General features: G+C 63.0%; 2 non-coding genes and 3 pseudogenes across 2 annotated transcripts; all 5 read right to left on the reverse strand.

Annotated features, from left to right (window-relative positions):
- Window positions 1-3,000: 3,000 nt before the first annotated feature.
- LOC142864455 (uncharacterized) lies at window positions 3,001-3,119 on the reverse strand (annotated as a pseudogene).
- Window positions 3,120-6,887: 3,768 nt separating this feature from the next.
- On the reverse strand, window positions 6,888-7,006 carry LOC142864456 (uncharacterized; annotated as a pseudogene).
- Window positions 7,007-10,799: 3,793 nt separating this feature from the next.
- On the reverse strand, window positions 10,800-10,918 carry LOC142864379 (5S ribosomal RNA). The gene has a single exon (XR_012914937.1). It is a non-coding gene; the product is annotated as a 5S ribosomal RNA (ribosomal RNA).
- Window positions 10,919-14,738: 3,820 nt separating this feature from the next.
- LOC142864407 (5S ribosomal RNA) lies at window positions 14,739-14,857 on the reverse strand. Its single transcript, XR_012914965.1, has one exon. It is a non-coding gene; the product is annotated as a 5S ribosomal RNA (ribosomal RNA).
- A 3,772-nt stretch (window positions 14,858-18,629) lies between these two features.
- LOC142864457 (uncharacterized) lies at window positions 18,630-18,748 on the reverse strand (annotated as a pseudogene).
- Between the last annotated feature and the right edge of the window lie 256 nt (window positions 18,749-19,004).

Consider the following 19,004-nt stretch of genomic DNA (forward strand, 5'->3'; position numbering starts at 1 on the left):
TTTCACTAATGAGTGCACCGGAAAGAGTTTCCTAATCCATCTGTGAGGGTGGCAACTGAAAGAGAATTTTAAAGCTGACAGAATAGGCTTGGGAAGGCATAGGAGATTTCCACACCCAGCAAGGAAGACTTTCCCGAAATGGAAGAAAGAAAAGAGCAAACAGAGACACCGGTAGCCCGCCCGGAAAAGAGTCTGCCCCTGAGAGAAAGCACCCTGACCAGGTTCACCCGTGGGTGGGTGGGTGGCGAGCTAGCGGCATTCAGAAGAGCGAGGCCCGCAGTCTGTGCGGAAGACACCTGCGCTCGGGTGTGTGTGGCGGCGCGATTCACAAGCAGCTCTAGACGTTAAACCAAGGAGAAGCCAGGGAGTTCCCAACGCCCCAGGTGTCCTCAGCCCACGACTGGCTGCTGTGGGAATGCGAAGCCCGGCTCCTTGTCTCAGAGCGGGGTTCCCAGGAGGATCAGGCTGAAGCTGGGACTTGGCCTCATAGTGTCCCCTCGCATGGCCACCCCCTTCCCCTTCCTGCTCCTCTACTCCTGGTGCCCCTCCATCCAGGGGCCAGACCTTAAAGAGTCACCGCAAGAGAATCCTGGTCCCAAAGGAGCCTTCTGGGGGACCGGTGCTGACAGAGGTTGTGGGCATGGCCCGCTGGGGCTCTGCCCGACCCAGGGCTGAGAGATGCCACCTCCCAGCTCTGGGTCCCTGCAGGAAGTGTTGGCAAGCACAGGGCCGGTCCTCCAAAGGCCCAGGTGCAGGGAGCCCAGGCCAAGCAGCCTGTGGAAGAAGCCACTTGCCGTGCCACCCCGGGAACAGGACTGCAGGCCCCGGCCCTTCCCACCTCCTCCTCCTCCTCCTCCTCCTCCTCCCCCCCGCCTCCCCCCTCACAGGGCACAGGGCTCAGAGACACCTCAGACTCTTGCTACCCAAAGTGCAAAGGGCATCAGTTGCTCCTCCAACCCCCCCGCCCAGCAGACCACGTTGTCCAGCCAGCCCCCGGGCCTCCCTGGGGTGCCCAGCACAAAAGTGCAGACACCCACCGGACCCTCAATCTCAGTTTTCGGATGTTTTTGCCACTCTAAGGACCCGCAGGCCAGCTGGGCCTTCGGGCAGGACAGAGAGCCCCGGAATCCGACGTGGAGAGCTGCGTGTACGTCCCCATCAGGAGGCGGTCCCCACCTCCGCGGCTCTCCCCTTGCGGGGAGCGGCAGCCCAGCCGGCAGCCGCAGGGCCTCAGGGAAGACACCAGGCTGGGCCCCCGCGGCACAGCGGGGGCACGTCCCCCGCACTCACGCGACTTAGGGACGGCTGCTGGAGACTGCTGCGGCCACCCTGCTGCCGGGTTTCTGGAGGGCTTCCTGGAAGCAGCGTCCACACCAAGCCCTTGGAAGGCCCGGGCGACGGAGGAGCCGGTCAGGCAGGGGCCGAGGACGGTGAGAGGCCGGGCGGGAAGGAGCGTGTCAGGCAGGGGCAGAGGACGGTGACCGGCCGGGCGGGGAGGAGCCGGTCAGGCGGGGGCCCAGGACAGTGACGGGCCTGGCCGGGGAGGAGTGCGTCAGGCAGGGGCAGAGGAGACGGGCTGGGTAAGGGTTAGGGTTACAGTTAGGGCACAATTCACAATCGCAAAGACGTGGAAGCGACCCGAGTGCCCATCCATCCAGGAGTGCATCAATAAAATGTGGCGCGTGGACACCACGGAGTGCCATTCGGCTGTGAGGAGCAGCCGTGAGAGGGCGCCTCTCGTGTTCTCCTGGCCAGAGCTGGAACCCGTTCCAGTAAGCCAAGTATCCCAAGAATGGACACACGAGCACCACGTGAGCGCGCTCACCGGCAAATTGGTACGAACGGATGGACGCCTAAGTGGACAGAGAGGAATCACCTTCATCGGGTGGGTGTCGGGCGGGTGGGGGGAGGGGAGGGGCATACACATCCATTAGGCATGGGGTGGGTGCGCACCGACTGGGGGATGGGCGCACTTGAAGCTCTGACCCGAGGGGGGAGGCTTGGAGAGGGCAAGGCACCCGACCTTAACATTGGTACCCCCACAATACGCTGGAACAACATGAGAGGTATATGAATAAGAACACAGGGGGGGCCGGGCGCGGTGGCTCACGCCTGTAATCCTAGCTCTCTGGGAGGCCGAGGCGGGCGGATTGCTCCAGGTCAGGAGTTCGAAACCAGCCTGAGCAAGAGCGAGACCCCGTCTCTACTAAAAATAGAAAGAAATTAATTGGCCAACTAATATATATAGAAAAACACAGCCGGGCGTGGTGGTGCATGCCTGTAGTCCCAACTACTCGGGAGGCTGAGGCAGCAGGATTGCTTGAGCCCGGAGATTGAGGTTGCTGTGAGCTAGGCTGACGCCATGGCACTCACTCTAGCCTGGGCAGCAAAACGAGACTCTGCCTCAAAAAAAAAAAAAAAAAAAGAACGCAGGGGGGAGGGGGGCACGGGCGTCACATGTCACCTGAATACTTGTACTCCCATCATCTGCTTGAAGAGAGAGAGAAAAGAAAATGCAATCCTAGAGGTAAGAGACACTTTTTAAAAATAATGAATCCGAAGAGAAAAGTAAAAGGAGGCCTGTGGAGCAGGTCTGGGTGTGACTCCGGATCCCCCAACATCAGGTGCCACCACCAAAGATTCCTGCGTGTAGCCCATAGAACCCCAAAAGCAACGGGACGAGTTCTGGTCACATACTCCCTCAAAATGACATCCTGGCCTTCTTCTGGAACTCCCTCCCCTCTCAGACTCTCAAGGTTTCCTCCAGCGTGTCGGTTCCCACAGAGCAGACCTTTGGTCTGAGACCTGACAGTCCAGATGCCACGCATGCTGCCGCGTGGCGGCGGTGTCGCGGCTTGGGACAAGAGGAGGCCCCACGGTGCGGGCTGGGGCGCCAGGCACCGCGCGGGCGCTGAGGGTGGGGGTGACCCCCACCCCGGGCCGCCGCCGCGCTCCCAGAAAGGGGACAGAACAAGAGGCAAAAAAAAAAAAAAAAGCAGCAGCCTGTGGCACCCGGTATTCCCAGGCGGTCTCCCATCCAAGTACTAACCGGGCCCGACCCTGCTTAGCTTCCCAGACCAGACGAGATCGGGGGCGTTCAGGGTGGTGTGGCCCTAGACGGCGGCGGAGGGCGCCCCTGCCCCGCTCAAGAAGCCGAGCCTCTCTGGGCTTCCCCGCCGCCGCCTCCCGCGCCGGGCCGGGCCGGTTGAGTTCGCCGGCCGGGTCCCGCGGGCTCCCAGGGACGGGGGTGATGGGCGGGGCGGGGCGGGGCGGGGCGGGGCGGGGCGGGGGGCTGTCTCTCTATACACACACACACACACTCACACTCACTCACACTCACACAAGATGCGCCTCCACGGCTGGACTCGCCAAGGTGGAGCCCTCCCAGCCCCCCTCGTCTCCTCGCCCGGCCTCCTTCACCTACCCGCTGCCCACCCCCAGCGCGTCGCTGCCTGCCGCTGACTGCGCACGCGCGGGACGCTCGCCCTTTGACCCCAGCCAGGGGCCGCCCTCCCCCACAACCCCTTTCAGCTGCGCCCCCCCCCCTCGCCCTGTGGGTGGGCTGCCGCCTATTCCCCCGGGCCAGGGCTGGGGCACAGCCAGTGTATGGGGCGTCTCTCTCTGGGGATGTGTCCCATGGGTGGGGTGGGGTGGCGTGGTTTGGGGGGCGCTGAAGAAATCAGTCCCCTCCATCTCCTACCTCTGGAAAACGCCCAAGCCCGTGGAGAACTGCCGGCACCGCTTCGTGGGGGCCGGGACCCTCCTCCGTGTCCTCCTGTGGCCCAGTCCAAGGGGCCTGGGCCTGGCCGGGGCTGCATTGGACCCCGACCACCCTGGCGTGTGGACTCGCTAAAAATCGGCCATTAGATATTGGATTCCAGCTTCCTGGAGGTCATTTCACTAATGAGTGCACCGGAAAGAGTTTCCTAATCCATCTGTGAGGGTGGCAACTGAAAGAGAATTTGAAAGCTGACAGAATAGGCGAGGGAAGGCATAGGAGATTTCCACACCCAGCAAGGAAGACTTTCCCGAAATGGAAGAAAGAAACGAGCAAACAGAGACACCGGTAGCCCGCCCGGAAAAGAGTCTGCCCCTGAGAGAAAGCACCCTGACCAGGTTCACCCGTGGGTGGGTGGCGAGCTAGCGGCGTTCAGAAGAGCGAGGCCCGCAGTCTGTGCGGAAGACACCTGCGCTCGGGTGTGTGTGGCGGCGCGATTCACAAGCAGCTCTAGACGTTAAACCAAGGAGAAGCCAGGGAGTTCCCAACGCCCCAGGTGTCCTCAGCCCACGACTGGCTGCTGTGGGAATGCGAAGCCCGGCTCCTTGTCTCAGAGCGGGGTTCCCAGGAGGATCAGGCTGAAGCTGGGACTCGGCCTCAAAGTGTCCCCTCGCATGGCCACCCCCTTCCCCTTCCTGCTCCTCTACTCCTGGTGCCCCTCCATCCAGGGGCCAGACCTTAAAGAGTCACCGCAAGAGAATCCTGGTCCCAAAGGAGCCTTCTGGGGGACCGGTGCTGACAGAGGTTGTGGGCATGGCCCGCTGGGGCTCTGCCCGACCCAGGGCTGAGAGATGCCACCTCCCAGCTCTGGGTCCCTGCAGGAAGTGTTGGCAAGCACAGGGCCGGTCCTCCAAAGGCCCAGGTGCAGGGAGCCCAGGCCAAGCAGCCTGTGGAAGAAGCCACTTGCCGTGCCACCCCGGGAACAGGACTGCAGGCCCCGGCCCTTCCCACCTCCTCCTCCTCCTCCTCCTCCTCCCCCCCCGCCCCCCCCCACAGGGCACAGGGCTCAGAGACACCTCAGACTCTTGCTACCCAAAGTGCAAAGGGCATCAGTTGCTCCTCCAACCCCCCCGCCCAGCAGACCACGTTGTCCAGCCAGCCCCCGGGCCTCCCTGGGGTGCCCAGCACAAAAGTGCAGACACCCACCGGACCCTCAATCTCAGTTTTCGGATGTTTTTGCCACTCTAAGGACCCGCAGGCCAGCTGGGCCTTCGGGCAGGACAGAGAGCCCCGGAATCCGACGTGGAGAGCTGCGTGTACGTCCCCATCAGGAGGCGGTCCCCACCTCCGCGGCTCTCCCCTTGCGGGGAGCGGCAGCCCAGCCGGCAGCCGCAGGGCCTCAGGGAAGACACCAGGCTGGGCCCCCGCGGCACAGCGGGGGCACGTCCCCCGCACTCACGCGACTTAGGGACGGCTGCTGGAGACTGCTGCGGCCACCCTGCTGCCGGGTTTCTGGAGGGCTTCCTGGAAGCAGCGTCCACACCAAGCCCTTGGAAGGCCCGGGCGACGGAGGAGCCGGTCAGGCAGGGGCCGAGGACGGTGAGAGGCCGGGCGGGAAGGAGCGTGTCAGGCAGGGGCAGAGGACGGTGACCGGCCGGGCGGGGAGGAGCCGGTCAGGCGGGGGCCCAGGACAGTGACGGGCCTGGCCGGGGAGGAGTGCGTCAGGCAGGGGCAGAGGAGACGGGCTGGGTAAGGGTTAGGGTTACAGTTAGGGCACAATTCACAATCGCAAAGACGTGGAAGCGACCCGAGTGCCCATCCATCCAGGAGTGCATCAATAAAATGTGGCGCGTGGACACCACGGAGTGCCATTCGGCTGTGAGGAGCAGCCGTGAGAGGGCGCCTCTCGTGTTCTCCTGGCCAGAGCTGGAACCCGTTCCAGTAAGCCAAGTATCCCAAGAATGGACACACGAGCACCACGTGAGCGCGCTCACCGGCAAATTGGTACGAACGGATGGACGCCTAAGTGGACAGAGAGGAATCACCTTCATCGGGTGGGTGTCGGGCGGGTGGGGGGAGGGGAGGGGCATACACATCCATTAGGCATGGGGTGGGTGCGCACCGACTGGGGGATGGGCGCACTTGAAGCTCTGACCCGAGGGGGGAGGCTTGGAGAGGGCAAGGCACCCGACCTTAACATTGGTACCCCCACAATACGCTGGAACAACATGAGAGGTATATGAATAAGAACACAGGGGGGGCCGGGCGCGGTGGCTCACGCCTGTAATCCTAGCTCTCTGGGAGGCCGAGGCGGGCGGATTGCTCCAGGTCAGGAGTTCGAAACCAGCCTGAGCAAGAGCGAGACCCCGTCTCTACTAAAAATAGAAAGAAATTAATTGGCCAACTAATATATATAGAAAAACACAGCCGGGCGTGGTGGTGCATGCCTGTAGTCCCAACTACTCGGGAGGCTGAGGCAGCAGGATTGCTTGAGCCCGGAGATTGAGGTTGCTGTGAGCTAGGCTGACGCCATGGCACTCACTCTAGCCTGGGCAGCAAAACGAGACTCTGCCTCAAAAAAAAAAAAAAAAAAAGAACGCAGGGGGGAGGGGGGCACGGGCGTCACATGTCACCTGAATACTTGTACTCCCATCATCTGCTTGAAGAGAGAGAGAAAAGAAAATGCAATCCTAGAGGTAAGAGACACTTTTTAAAAATAATGAATCCGAAGAGAAAAGTAAAAGGAGGCCTGTGGAGCAGGTCTGGGTGTGACTCCGGATCCCCCAACATCAGGTGCCACCACCAAAGATTCCTGCGTGTAGCCCATAGAACCCCAAAAGCAACGGGACGAGTTCTGGTCACATACTCCCTCAAAATGACATCCTGGCCTTCTTCTGGAACTCCCTCCCCTCTCAGACTCTCAAGGTTTCCTCCAGCGTGTCGGTTCCCACAGAGCAGACCTTTGGTCTGAGACCTGACAGTCCAGATGCCACGCATGCTGCCGCGTGGCGGCGGTGTCGCGGCTTGGGACAAGAGGAGGCCCCACGGTGCGGGCTGGGGCGCCAGGCACCGCGCGGGCGCTGAGGGTGGGGGTGACCCCCACCCCGGGCCGCCGCCGCGCTCCCAGAAAGGGGACAGAACAAGAGGCAAAAAAAAAAAAAAAAGCAGCAGCCTGTGGCACCCGGTATTCCCAGGCGGTCTCCCATCCAAGTACTAACCGGGCCCGACCCTGCTTAGCTTCCCAGACCAGACGAGATCGGGGGCGTTCAGGGTGGTGTGGCCCTAGACGGCGGCGGAGGGCGCCCCTGCCCCGCTCAAGAAGCCGAGCCTCTCTGGGCTTCCCCGCCGCCGCCTCCCGCGCCGGGCCGGGCCGGTTGAGTTCGCCGGCCGGGTCCCGCGGGCTCCCAGGGACGGGGGTGATGGGCGGGGCGGGGCGGGGCGGGGCGGGGCGGGGCGGGGGGCTGTCTCTCTATACACACACACACACACTCACACTCACTCACACTCACACAAGATGCGCCTCCACGGCTGGACTCGCCAAGGTGGAGCCCTCCCAGCCCCCCTCGTCTCCTCGCCCGGCCTCCTTCACCTACCCGCTGCCCACCCCCAGCGCGTCGCTGCCGCTGACTGCGCACGCGCGGGACGCTCGCCCTTTGACCCCAGCCAGGGGCCGCCCTCCCCCACAACCCCTTTCAGCTGCGCCCCCCCCTCGCCCTGTGGGTGGGCTGCCGCCTATTCCCCCGGGCCAGGGCTGGGGCACAGCCAGTGTACGGGGCGTCTCTCTCTGGGGATGTGTCCCATGGGTGGGGTGGGGTGGCGTGGTTTGGGGGGCGCTGAAGAAATCAGTCCCCTCCATCTCCTACCTCTGGAAAACGCCCAAGCCCGTGGAGAACTGCCGGCACCGCTTCGTGGGGGCCGGGACCCTCCTCCGTGTCCTCCTGTGGCCCAGTCCAAGGGGCCTGGGCCTGGCCGGGGCTGCATTGGACCCCGACCACCCTGGCGTGTGGACTCGCTAAAAATCGGCCATTAGATATTGGATTCCAGCTTCCTGGAGGTCATTTCACTAATGAGTGCACCGGAAAGAGTTTCCTAATCCATCTGTGAGGGTGGCAACTGAAAGAGAATTTTAAAGCTGACAGAATAGGCTTGGGAAGGCATAGGAGATTTCCACACCCAGCAAGGAAGACTTTCCCGAAATGGAAGAAAGAAACGAGCAAACAGAGACACCGGTAGCCCGCCCGGAAAAGAGTCTGCCCCTGAGAGAAAGCACCCTGACCAGGTTCACCCGTGGGTGGGTGGGTGGCGAGCTAGCGGCATTCAGAAGAGCGAGGCCCGCAGTCTGTGCGGAAGACACCTGCGCTCGGGTGTGTGTGGCGGCGCGATTCACAAGCAGCTCTAGACGTTAAACCAAGGAGAAGCCAGGGAGTTCCCAACGCCCCAGGTGTCCTCAGCCCACGACTGGCTGCTGTGGGAATGCGAAGCCCGGCTCCTTGTCTCAGAGCGGGGTTCCCAGGAGGATCAGGCTGAAGCTGGGACTTGGCCTCAAAGTGTCCCCTCGCATGGCCACCCCCTTCCCCTTCCTGCTCCTCTACTCCTGGTGCCCCTCCATCCAGGGGCCAGACCTTAAAGAGTCACCGCAAGAGAATCCTGGTCCCAAAGGAGCCTTCTGGGGGACCGGTGCTGACAGAGGTTGTGGGCATGGCCCGCTGGGGCTCTGCCCGACCCAGGGCTGAGAGATGCCACCTCCCAGCTCTGGGTCCCTGCAGGAAGTGTTGGCAAGCACAGGGCCGGTCCTCCAAAGGCCCAGGTGCAGGGAGCCCAGGCCAAGCAGCCTGTGGAAGAAGCCACTTGCCGTGCCACCCCGGGAACAGGACTGCAGGCCCCGGCCCTTCCCACCTCCTCCTCCTCCTCCTCCTCCTCCTCCCCCCCGCCTCCCCCCTCACAGGGCACAGGGCTCAGAGACACCTCAGACTCTTGCTACCCAAAGTGCAAAGGGCATCAGTTGCTCCTCCAACCCCCCCGCCCAGCAGACCACGTTGTCCAGCCAGCCCCCGGGCCTCCCTGGGGTGCCCAGCACAAAAGTGCAGACACCCACCGGACCCTCAATCTCAGTTTTCGGATGTTTTTGCCACTCTAAGGACCCGCAGGCCAGCTGGGCCTTCGGGCAGGACAGAGAGCCCCGGAATCCGACGTGGAGAGCTGCGTGTACGTCCCCATCAGGAGGCGGTCCCCACCTCCGCGGCTCTCCCCTTGCGGGGAGCGGCAGCCCAGCCGGCAGCCGCAGGGCCTCAGGGAAGACACCAGGCTGGGCCCCCGCGGCACAGCGGGGGCACGTCCCCCGCACTCACGCGACTTAGGGACGGCTGCTGGAGACTGCTGCGGCCACCCTGCTGCCGGGTTTCTGGAGGGCTTCCTGGAAGCAGCGTCCACACCAAGCCCTTGGAAGGCCCGGGCGACGGAGGAGCCGGTCAGGCAGGGGCCGAGGACGGTGAGAGGCCGGGCGGGAAGGAGCGTGTCAGGCAGGGGCAGAGGACGGTGACCGGCCGGGCGGGGAGGAGCCGGTCAGGCGGGGGCCCAGGACAGTGACGGGCCTGGCCGGGGAGGAGTGCGTCAGGCAGGGGCAGAGGAGACGGGCTGGGTAAGGGTTAGGGTGACAGTTAGGGCACAATTCACAATCGCAAAGACGTGGAAGCGACCCGAGTGCCCCTCCATCCAGGAGTGCATCAATAAAATGTGGCGCGTGGACACCACGGAGTGCCATTCGGCTGTGAGGAGCAGCGGTGAGAGGGCGCCTCTCGTGTTCTCCTGGCCAGAGCTGGAACCCGTTCCAGTAAGCCAAGTATCCCAAGAATGGACACACGAGCACCACGTGAGCGCGCTCACCAGCAAATTGGTACGAACGGATGGACACCTAAGTGGACAGAGAGGAATCACCTTCATCGGGTGGGTGTCGGGCGGGTGGGGGGAGGGGAGGGGCATACACATCCATTAGGCATGGGGTGGGTGCGCACCGACTGGGGGATGGGCGCGCACCGACTGGGGGATGGGCGCACTTGAAGCTCTGACCCGAGGGGGGAGGCTTGGAGAGGGCAAGGCACCCGACCTTAACATTGGTACCCCCACAATACGCTGGAACAACATGAGAGGTATATGAATAAGAACACAGGGGGGGCCGGGCGCGGTGGCTCACGCCTGTAATCCTAGCTCTCTGGGAGGCCGAGGCGGGCGGATTGCTCCAGGTCAGGAGTTCGAAACCAGCCTGAGCAAGAGCGAGACCCCGTCTCTACTAAAAATAGAAAGAAATTAATTGGCCAACTAATATATATAGAAAAACACAGCCGGGCGTGGTGGTGCATGCCTGTAGTCCCAACTACTCGGGAGGCTGAGGCAGCAGGATTGCTTGAGCCCGGAGATTGAGGTTGCTGTGAGCTAGGCTGACGCCATGGCACTCACTCTAGCCTGGGCAGCAAAACGAGACTCTGTCTCAAAAAAAAAAAAAAAAAAAAGAACACAGGGGGGAGGGGGGCACGGGCAACACATGTCACCTGCATACTTGTACTCCCATCATCTGCTTGAAAAGAGAGAGAAAAGAAAATGCAATCCTAGAGGTAAGAGACACTTTTTAAAAATAATGAATCCGAAGAGAAAAGTAAAAGGAGGCCTGTGGAGCAGGTCTGGGTGTGACTCCGGATCCCCCAACATCAGGTGCCACCACCAAAGATTCCTGCGTGTAGCCCATAGAACCCCAAAAGCAACGGGACGAGTTCTGGTCACATACTCCCTCAAAATGACATCCTGGCCTTCTTCTGGAACTCCCTCCCCTCTCAGACTCTCAAGGTTTCCTCCAGCGTGTCGGTTCCCACAGAGCAGACCTTTGGTCTGAGACCTGACAGTCCAGATGCCACGCATGCTGCCGCGTGGCGGCGGTGTCGCGGCTTGGGACAAGAGGAGGCCCCACGGTGCGGGCTGGGGCGCCAGGCACCGCGCGGGCGCTGAGGGTGGGGGTGACCCCCACCCCGGGCCGCCGCCGCGCTCCCAGAAAGGGGACAGAACAAGAGGCAAAAAAAAAAAAAAAAGCGGCAGCCTGTGGCACCCGGTATTCCCAGGCGGTCTCCCATCCAAGTACTAACCAGGCCCGACCCTGCTTAGCTTCCGAGACCAGACGAGATCGGGGGCGTTCAGGGTGGTGTGGCCCTAGACGGCGGCGGAGGACGCCCCTGCCCCGCTCGAGAAGCCGAGCCTCTCTGGGCTTCCCCGCCGCCGCCTCCTCCCGCCCCAGGCCCCGCCTCCCGCCCCAGGCCCCGCGCCGGGCCGGGCCGGTTGAGTTCGCCGGCCGGGTCCCGCGGGCTCCCAGGGACGGGGGTGATGGGCGGGGCGGGGCGGGGTGGGGGGCTGTCTCTCTCTACACACACACACACACACACACACTCACACTCACTCACACTCACACAAGATGCGCCTCCACGGCTGGACTCGCCAAGGTGGAACCCTCCCAGCCCCCCTCGTCTCCTCGCCCGGCCTCCTTCACCTACCCGCTGCCCACCCCCAGCGCGTCGCTGCCGCTGACTGCGCACGCGCGGGACGCTCGCCCTTTGACCCCAGCCAGGGGCCGCCCTCCCCCACAACCCCTTTCAGCTGCGCCCCCCCCTCGCCCTGTGGGTGGGCTGCCGCCTATTCCCCCGGGCCAGGGCTGGGGCACAGCCAGTGTACGGGGCGTCTCTCTCTGGGGATGTGTCCCATGGGTGGGGTGGGGTGGCGTGGTTTGGGGGGCGCTGAAGAAATCAGTCCCCTCCATCTCCTACCTCTGGAAAACGCCCAAGCCCGTGGAGAACTGCCGGCACCGCTTCGTGGGGGCCGGGACCCTCCTCCGTGTCCTCCTGTGGCCCAGTCCAAGGGGCCTGGGCCTGGCCGGGGCTGCATTGGACCCCGACCACCCTGGCGTGTGGACTCGCTAAAAATCGGCCATTAGATATTGGATTCCAGCTTCCTGGAGGTCATTTCACTAATGAGTGCACCGGAAAGAGTTTCCTAATCCATCTGTGAGGGTGGCAACTGAAAGAGAATTTTAAAGCTGACAGAATAGGCTTGGGAAGGCATAGGAGATTTCCACACCCAGCAAGGAAGACTTTCCCGAAATGGAAGAAAGAAACGAGCAAACAGAGACACCGGTAGCCCGCCCGGAAAAGAGTCTGCCCCTGAGAGAAAGCACCCTGACCAGGTTCACCCGTGGGTGGGTGGGTGGCGAGCTAGCGGCATTCAGAAGAGCGAGGCCCGCAGTCTGTGCGGAAGACACCTGCGCTCGGGTGTGTGTGGCGGCGCGATTCACAAGCAGCTCTAGACGTTAAACCAAGGAGAAGCCAGGGAGTTCCCAACGCCCCAGGTGTCCTCAGCCCACGACTGGCTGCTGTGGGAATGCGAAGCCCGGCTCCTTGTCTCAGAGCGGGGTTCCCAGGAGGATCAGGCTGAAGCTGGGACTTGGCCTCAAAGTGTCCCCTCGCATGGCCACCCCCTTCCCCTTCCTGCTCCTCTACTCCTGGTGCCCCTCCATCCAGGGGCCAGACCTTAAAGAGTCACCGCAAGAGAATCCTGGTCCCAAAGGAGCCTTCTGGGGGACCGGTGCTGACAGAGGTTGTGGGCATGGCCCGCTGGGGCTCTGCCCGACCCAGGGCTGAGAGATGCCACCTCCCAGCTCTGGGTCCCTGCAGGAAGTGTTGGCAAGCACAGGGCCGGTCCTCCAAAGGCCCAGGTGCAGGGAGCCCAGGCCAAGCAGCCTGTGGAAGAAGCCACTTGCCGTGCCACCCCGGGAACAGGACTGCAGGCCCCGGCCCTTCCCACCTCCTCCTCCTCCTCCTCCTCCTCCTCCCCCCCGCCTCCCCCCTCACAGGGCACAGGGCTCAGAGACACCTCAGACTCTTGCTACCCAAAGTGCAAAGGGCATCAGTTGCTCCTCCAACCCCCCCGCCCAGCAGACCACGTTGTCCAGCCAGCCCCCGGGCCTCCCTGGGGTGCCCAGCACAAAAGTGCAGACACCCACCGGACCCTCAATCTCAGTTTTCGGATGTTTTTGCCACTCTAAGGACCCGCAGGCCAGCTGGGCCTTCGGGCAGGACAGAGAGCCCCGGAATCCGACGTGGAGAGCTGCGTGTACGTCCCCATCAGGAGGCGGTCCCCACCTCCGCGGCTCTCCCCTTGCGGGGAGCGGCAGCCCAGCCGGCAGCCGCAGGGCCTCAGGGAAGACACCAGGCTGGGCCCCCGCGGCACAGCGGGGGCACGTCCCCCGCACTCACGCGACTTAGGGACGGCTGCTGGAGACTGCTGCGGCCACCCTGCTGCCGGGTTTCTGGAGGGCTTCCTGGAAGCAGCGTCCACACCAAGCCCTTGGAAGGCCCGGGCGACGGAGGAGCCGGTCAGGCAGGGGCCGAGGACGGTGAGAGGCCGGGCGGGAAGGAGCGTGTCAGGCAGGGGCAGAGGACGGTGACCGGCCGGGCGGGGAGGAGCCGGTCAGGCGGGGGCCCAGGACAGTGACGGGCCTGGCCGGGGAGGAGTGCGTCAGGCAGGGGCAGAGGAGACGGGCTGGGTAAGGGTTAGGGTGACAGTTAGGGCACAATTCACAATCGCAAAGACGTGGAAGCGACCCGAGTGCCCCTCCATCCAGGAGTGCATCAATAAAATGTGGCGCGTGGACACCACGGAGTGCCATTCGGCTGTGAGGAGCAGCGGTGAGAGGGCGCCTCTCGTGTTCTCCTGGCCAGAGCTGGAACCCGTTCCAGTAAGCCAAGTATCCCAAGAATGGACACACGAGCACCACGTGAGCGCGCTCACCAGCAAATTGGTACGAACGGATGGACACCTAAGTGGACAGAGAGGAATCACCTTCATCGGGTGGGTGTCGGGCGGGTGGGGGGAGGGGAGGGGCATACACATCCATTAGGCATGGGGTGGGTGCGCACCGACTGGGGGATGGGCGCGCACCGACTGGGGGATGGGCGCACTTGAAGCTCTGACCCGAGGGGGGAGGCTTGGAGAGGGCAAGGCACCCGACCTTAACATTGGTACCCCCACAATACGCTGGAACAACATGAGAGGTATATGAATAAGAACACAGGGGGGGCCGGGCGCGGTGGCTCACGCCTGTAATCCTAGCTCTCTGGGAGGCCGAGGCGGGCGGATTGCTCCAGGTCAGGAGTTCGAAACCAGCCTGAGCAAGAGCGAGACCCCGTCTCTACTAAAAATAGAAAGAAATTAATTGGCCAACTAATATATATAGAAAAACACAGCCGGGCGTGGTGGTGCATGCCTGTAGTCCCAACTACTCGGGAGGCTGAGGCAGCAGGATTGCTTGAGCCCGGAGATTGAGGTTGCTGTGAGCTAGGCTGACGCCATGGCACTCACTCTAGCCTGGGCAGCAAAACGAGACTCTGTCTCAAAAAAAAAAAAAAAAAAAAAAGAACACAGGGGGGAGGGGGGCACGGGCAACACATGTCACCTGCATACTTGTACTCCCATCATCTGCTTGAAAAGAGAGAGAAAAGAAAATGCAATCCTAGAGGTAAGAGACACTTTTTAAAAATAATGAATCCGAAGAGAAAAGTAAAAGGAGGCCTGTGGAGCAGGTCTGGGTGTGACTCCGGATCCCCCAACATCAGGTGCCACCACCAAAGATTCCTGCGTGTAGCCCATAGAACCCCAAAAGCAACGGGACGAGTTCTGGTCACATACTCCCTCAAAATGACATCCTGGCCTTCTTCTGGAACTCCCTCCCCTCTCAGACTCTCAAGGTTTCCTCCAGCGTGTCGGTTCCCACAGAGCAGACCTTTGGTCTGAGACCTGACAGTCCAGATGCCACGCATGCTGCTGCGTGGCAGCGGTGTCGCGGCTTGGGACAAGAGGAGGCCCCACGGTGCGGGCTGGGGCGCCAGGCACCGCGCGGGCGCTGAGGGTGGGGGTGACCCCCACCCCGGGCCGCCGCCGCGCTCCCAGAAAGGGGACAGAACAAGAGGCAAAAAAAAAAAAAAGCAGCAGCCTGTGGCACCCGGTATTCCCAGGCGGTCTCCCATCCAAGTACTAACCAGGCCCGACCCTGCTTAGCTTCCGAGACCAGACGAGATCGGGGGCGTTCAGGGTGGTGTCGCCCTAGACGGCGGCGGAGGGCGCCCCTGCCCCGCTCGAGAAGCCGAGCCTCTCTGGGCTTCCCCGCCGCCGCCTCCCGCCCCAGGCCCCGCGCCGGTTGAGTTCGCCGGCCGGGTCCCGCGGGCTCCCAGGGATGGGGGTGATGGGCGGGGCTGGGCGGGGCGGGGCGGGGCGGGGTGGGGGGCTGTCTCTCTATACACACACACACACACTCACACTCACTCACACTCACACAAGATGCGCCTCCGCGGCTGGACTCGCCAAGGTGGAGCCCTCCCAGCCCCCCTCGTCTCCTCGCCCGGCCTCCTTCACCTACCCGCTGCCCACCCCCAGCGCGTCGCTGCCGCTGACTGCGCACGCGCGGGACGCTCGCCCTTTGACCCCAGCCAGGGGCCGCCCTCCCCCACAACCCCTTTCAGCTGCGCCCCCCCCTCGCCCCGTGGGTGGGCTGCCGCCTATTCCCCCGGGCCAGGGCTGGGGCACAGCCAGTGTACGGGGCGTCTCTCTCTGGGGATGTGTCCCATGGGTGGGGTGGGGTGGCGTGGTTTGGGGGGCGCTGAAGAAATCAGTCCCCTCCATCTCCTACCTCTGGAAAACGCCCAAGCCCGTGGAGAACTGCCGGCACCGCTTCGTGGGGGCCGGGACCCTCCTCCGTGTCCTCCTGTGGCCCAGTCCAAGGGGCCTGGGCCTGGCCGGGGCTGCATTGGACCCCGACCACCCTGGCGTGTGGACTCGCTAAAAATCGGCCATTAGATATTGGATTCCAGCTTCCTGGAGGTCATTTCACTAATGAGTGCACCGGAAAGAGTTTCCTAATCCATCTCTGAGGGTGGCAACTGAAAGAGAATTTTAAAGCTGACAGAATAGGCTTGGGAAGGCATAGGAGATTTCCACACCCAGCAAGGAAGACTTTCCCGAAATGGAAGAAAGAAAAGAGCAAACAGAGACACCGGTAGCCCGCCCGGAAAAGAGTCTGCCCCTGAGAGAAAGCACCCTGACCAGGTTCACCCGTGGGTGGGTGGGTGGCGAGCTAGCGGCATTCAGAAGAGCGAGGCCCGCAGTCTGTGCGGAAGACACCTGCGCTCGGGTGTGTGTGGCGGCGCGATTCACAAGCAGCTCTAGACGTTAAACCAAGGAGAAGCCAGGGAGTTCCCAACGCCCCAGGTGTCCTCAGCCCACGACTGGCTGCTGTGGGAATGCGAAGCCCGGCTCCTTGTCTCAGAGCGGGGTTCCCAGGAGGATCAGGCTGAAGCTGGGACTTGGCCTCATAGTGTCCCCTCGCATGGCCACCCCCTTCCCCTTCCTGCTCCTCTACTCCTGGTGCCCCTCCATCCAGGGGCCAGACCTTAAAGAGTCACCGCAAGAGAATCCTGGTCCCAAAGGAGCCTTCTGGGGGACCGGTGCTGACAGAGGTTGTGGGCATGGCCCGCTGGGGCTCTGCCCGACCCAGGGCTGAGAGATGCCACCTCCCAGCTCTGGGTCCCTGCAGGAAGTGTTGGCAAGCACAGGGCCGGTCCTCCAAAGGCCCAGGTGCAGGGAGCCCAGGCCAAGCAGCCTGTGGAAGAAGCCACTTGCCGTGCCACCCCGGGAACAGGACTGCAGGCCCCGGCCCTTCCCACCTCCTCCTCCTCCTCCTCCTCCTCCTCCCCCCCGCCTCCCCCCTCACAGGGCACAGGGCTCAGAGACACCTCAGACTCTTGCTACCCAAAGTGCAAAGGGCATCAGTTGCTCCTCCAACCCCCCCGCCCAGCAGACCACGTTGTCCAGCCAGCCCCCGGGCCTCCCTGGGGTGCCCAGCACAAAAGTGCAGACACCCACCGGACCCTCAATCTCAGTTTTCGGATGTTTTTGCCACTCTAAGGACCCGCAGGCCAGCTGGGCCTTCGGGCAGGACAGAGAGCCCCGGAATCCGACGTGGAGAGCTGCGTGTACGTCCCCATCAGGAGGCGGTCCCCACCTCCGCGGCTCTCCCCTTGCGGGGAGCGGCAGCCCAGCCGGCAGCCGCAGGGCCTCAGGGAAGACACCAGGCTGGGCCCCCGCGGCACAGCGGGGGCACGTCCCCCGCACTCACGCGACTTAGGGACGGCTGCTGGAGACTGCTGCGGCCACCCTGCTGCCGGGTTTCTGGAGGGCTTCCTGGAAGCAGCGTCCACACCAAGCCCTTGGAAGGCCCGGGCGACGGAGGAGCCGGTCAGGCAGGGGCCGAGGACGGTGAGAGGCCGGGCGGGAAGGAGCGTGTCAGGCAGGGGCAGAGGACGGTGACCGGCCGGGCGGGGAGGAGCCGGTCAGGCGGGGGCCCAGGACAGTGACGGGCCTGGCCGGGGAGGAGTGCGTCAGGCAGGGGCAGAGGAGACGGGCTGGGTAAGGGTTAGGGTTACAGTTAGGGCACAATTCACAATCGCAAAGACGTGGAAGCGACCCGAGTGCCCATCCATCCAGGAGTGCATCAATAAAATGTGGCGCGTGGACACCACGGAGTGCCATTCGGCTGTGAGGAGCAGCCGTGAGAGGGCGCCTCTCGTGTTCTCCTGGCCAGAGCTGGAACCCGTTCCAGTAAGCCAAGTATCCCAAGAATGGACACACGAGCACCACGTGAGCGCGCTCACCGGCAAATTGGTACGAACGGATGGACGCCTAAGTGGACAGAGAGGAATCACCTTCATCGGGTGGGTGTCGGGCGGGTGGGGGGAGGGGAGGGGCATACACATCCATTAGGCATGGGGTGGGTGCGCACCGACTGGGGGATGGGCGCACTTGAAGCTCTGACCCGAGGGGGGAGGCTTGGAGAGGGCAAGGCACCCGACCTTAACATTGGTACCCCCACAATACGCTGGAACAACATGAGAGGTATATGAATAAGAACACAGGGGGGGCCGGGCGCGGTGGCTCACGCCTGTAATCCTAGCTCTCTGGGAGGCCGAGGCGGGCGGATTGCTCCAGGTCAGGAGTTCGAAACCAGCCTGAGCAAGAGCGAGACCCCGTCTCTACTAAAAATAGAAAGAAATTAATTGGCCAACTAATATATATAGAAAAACACAGCCGGGCGTGGTGGTGCATGCCTGTAGTCCCAACTACTCGGGAGGCTGAGGCAGCAGGATTGCTTGAGCCCGGAGATTGAGGTTGCTGTGAGCTAGGCTGACGCCATGGCACTCACTCTAGCCTGGGCAGCAAAACGAGACTCTGCCTCAAAAAAAAAAAAAAAAAAAGAACGCAGGGGGGAGGGGGGCACGGGCGTCACATGTCACCTGAATACTTGTACTCCCATCATCTGCTTGAAGAGAGAGAGAAAAGAAAATGCAATCCTAGAGGTAAGAGACACTTTTTAAAAATAATGAATCCGAAGAGAAAAGTAAAAGGAGGCCTGTGGAGCAGGTCTGGGTGTGACTCCGGATCCCCCAACATCAGGTGCCACCACCAAAGATTCCTGCGTGTAGCCCATAGAACCCCAAAAGCAACGGGACGAGTTCTGGTCACATACTCCCTCAAAATGACATCCTGGCCTTCTTCTGGAACTCCCTCCCCTCTCAGACTCTCAAGGTTTCCTCCAGCGTGTCGGTTCCCACAGAGCAGACCTTTGGTCTGAGACCTGACAGTCCAGATGCCACGCATGCTGCCGCGTGGCGGCGGTGTCGCGGCTTGGGACAAGAGGAGGCCCCACGGTGCGGGCTGGGGCGCCAGGCACCGCGCGGGCGCTGAGGGTGGGGGTGACCCCCACCCCGGGCCGCCGCCGCGCTCCCAGAAAGGGGACAGAACAAGAGGCAAAAAAAAAAAAAAAAGCAGCAGCCTGTGGCACCCGGTATTCCCAGGCGGTCTCCCATCCAAGTACTAACCGGGCCCGACCCTGCTTAGCTTCCCAGACCAGACGAGATCGGGGGCGTTCAGGGTGGTGTGGCCCTAGACGGCGGCGGAGGGCGCCCCTGCCCCGCTCAAGAAGCCGAGCCTCTCTGGGCTTCCCCGCCGCCGCCTCCCGCGCCGGGCCGGGCCGGTTGAGTTCGCCGGCCGGGTCCCGCGGGCTCCCAGGGACGGGGGTGATGGGCGGGGCGGGGCGGGGCGGGGCGGGGCGGGGCGGGGGGCTGTCTCTCTATACACACACACACACACTCACACTCACTCACACTCACACAAGATGCGCCTCCACGGCTGGACTCGCCAAGGT

Source organism: Microcebus murinus, chromosome 25, assembly GCF_040939455.1.
Source record: "Microcebus murinus isolate Inina chromosome 25, M.murinus_Inina_mat1.0, whole genome shotgun sequence".
Lineage (NCBI taxonomy): Eukaryota > Metazoa > Chordata > Mammalia > Primates > Cheirogaleidae > Microcebus > Microcebus murinus.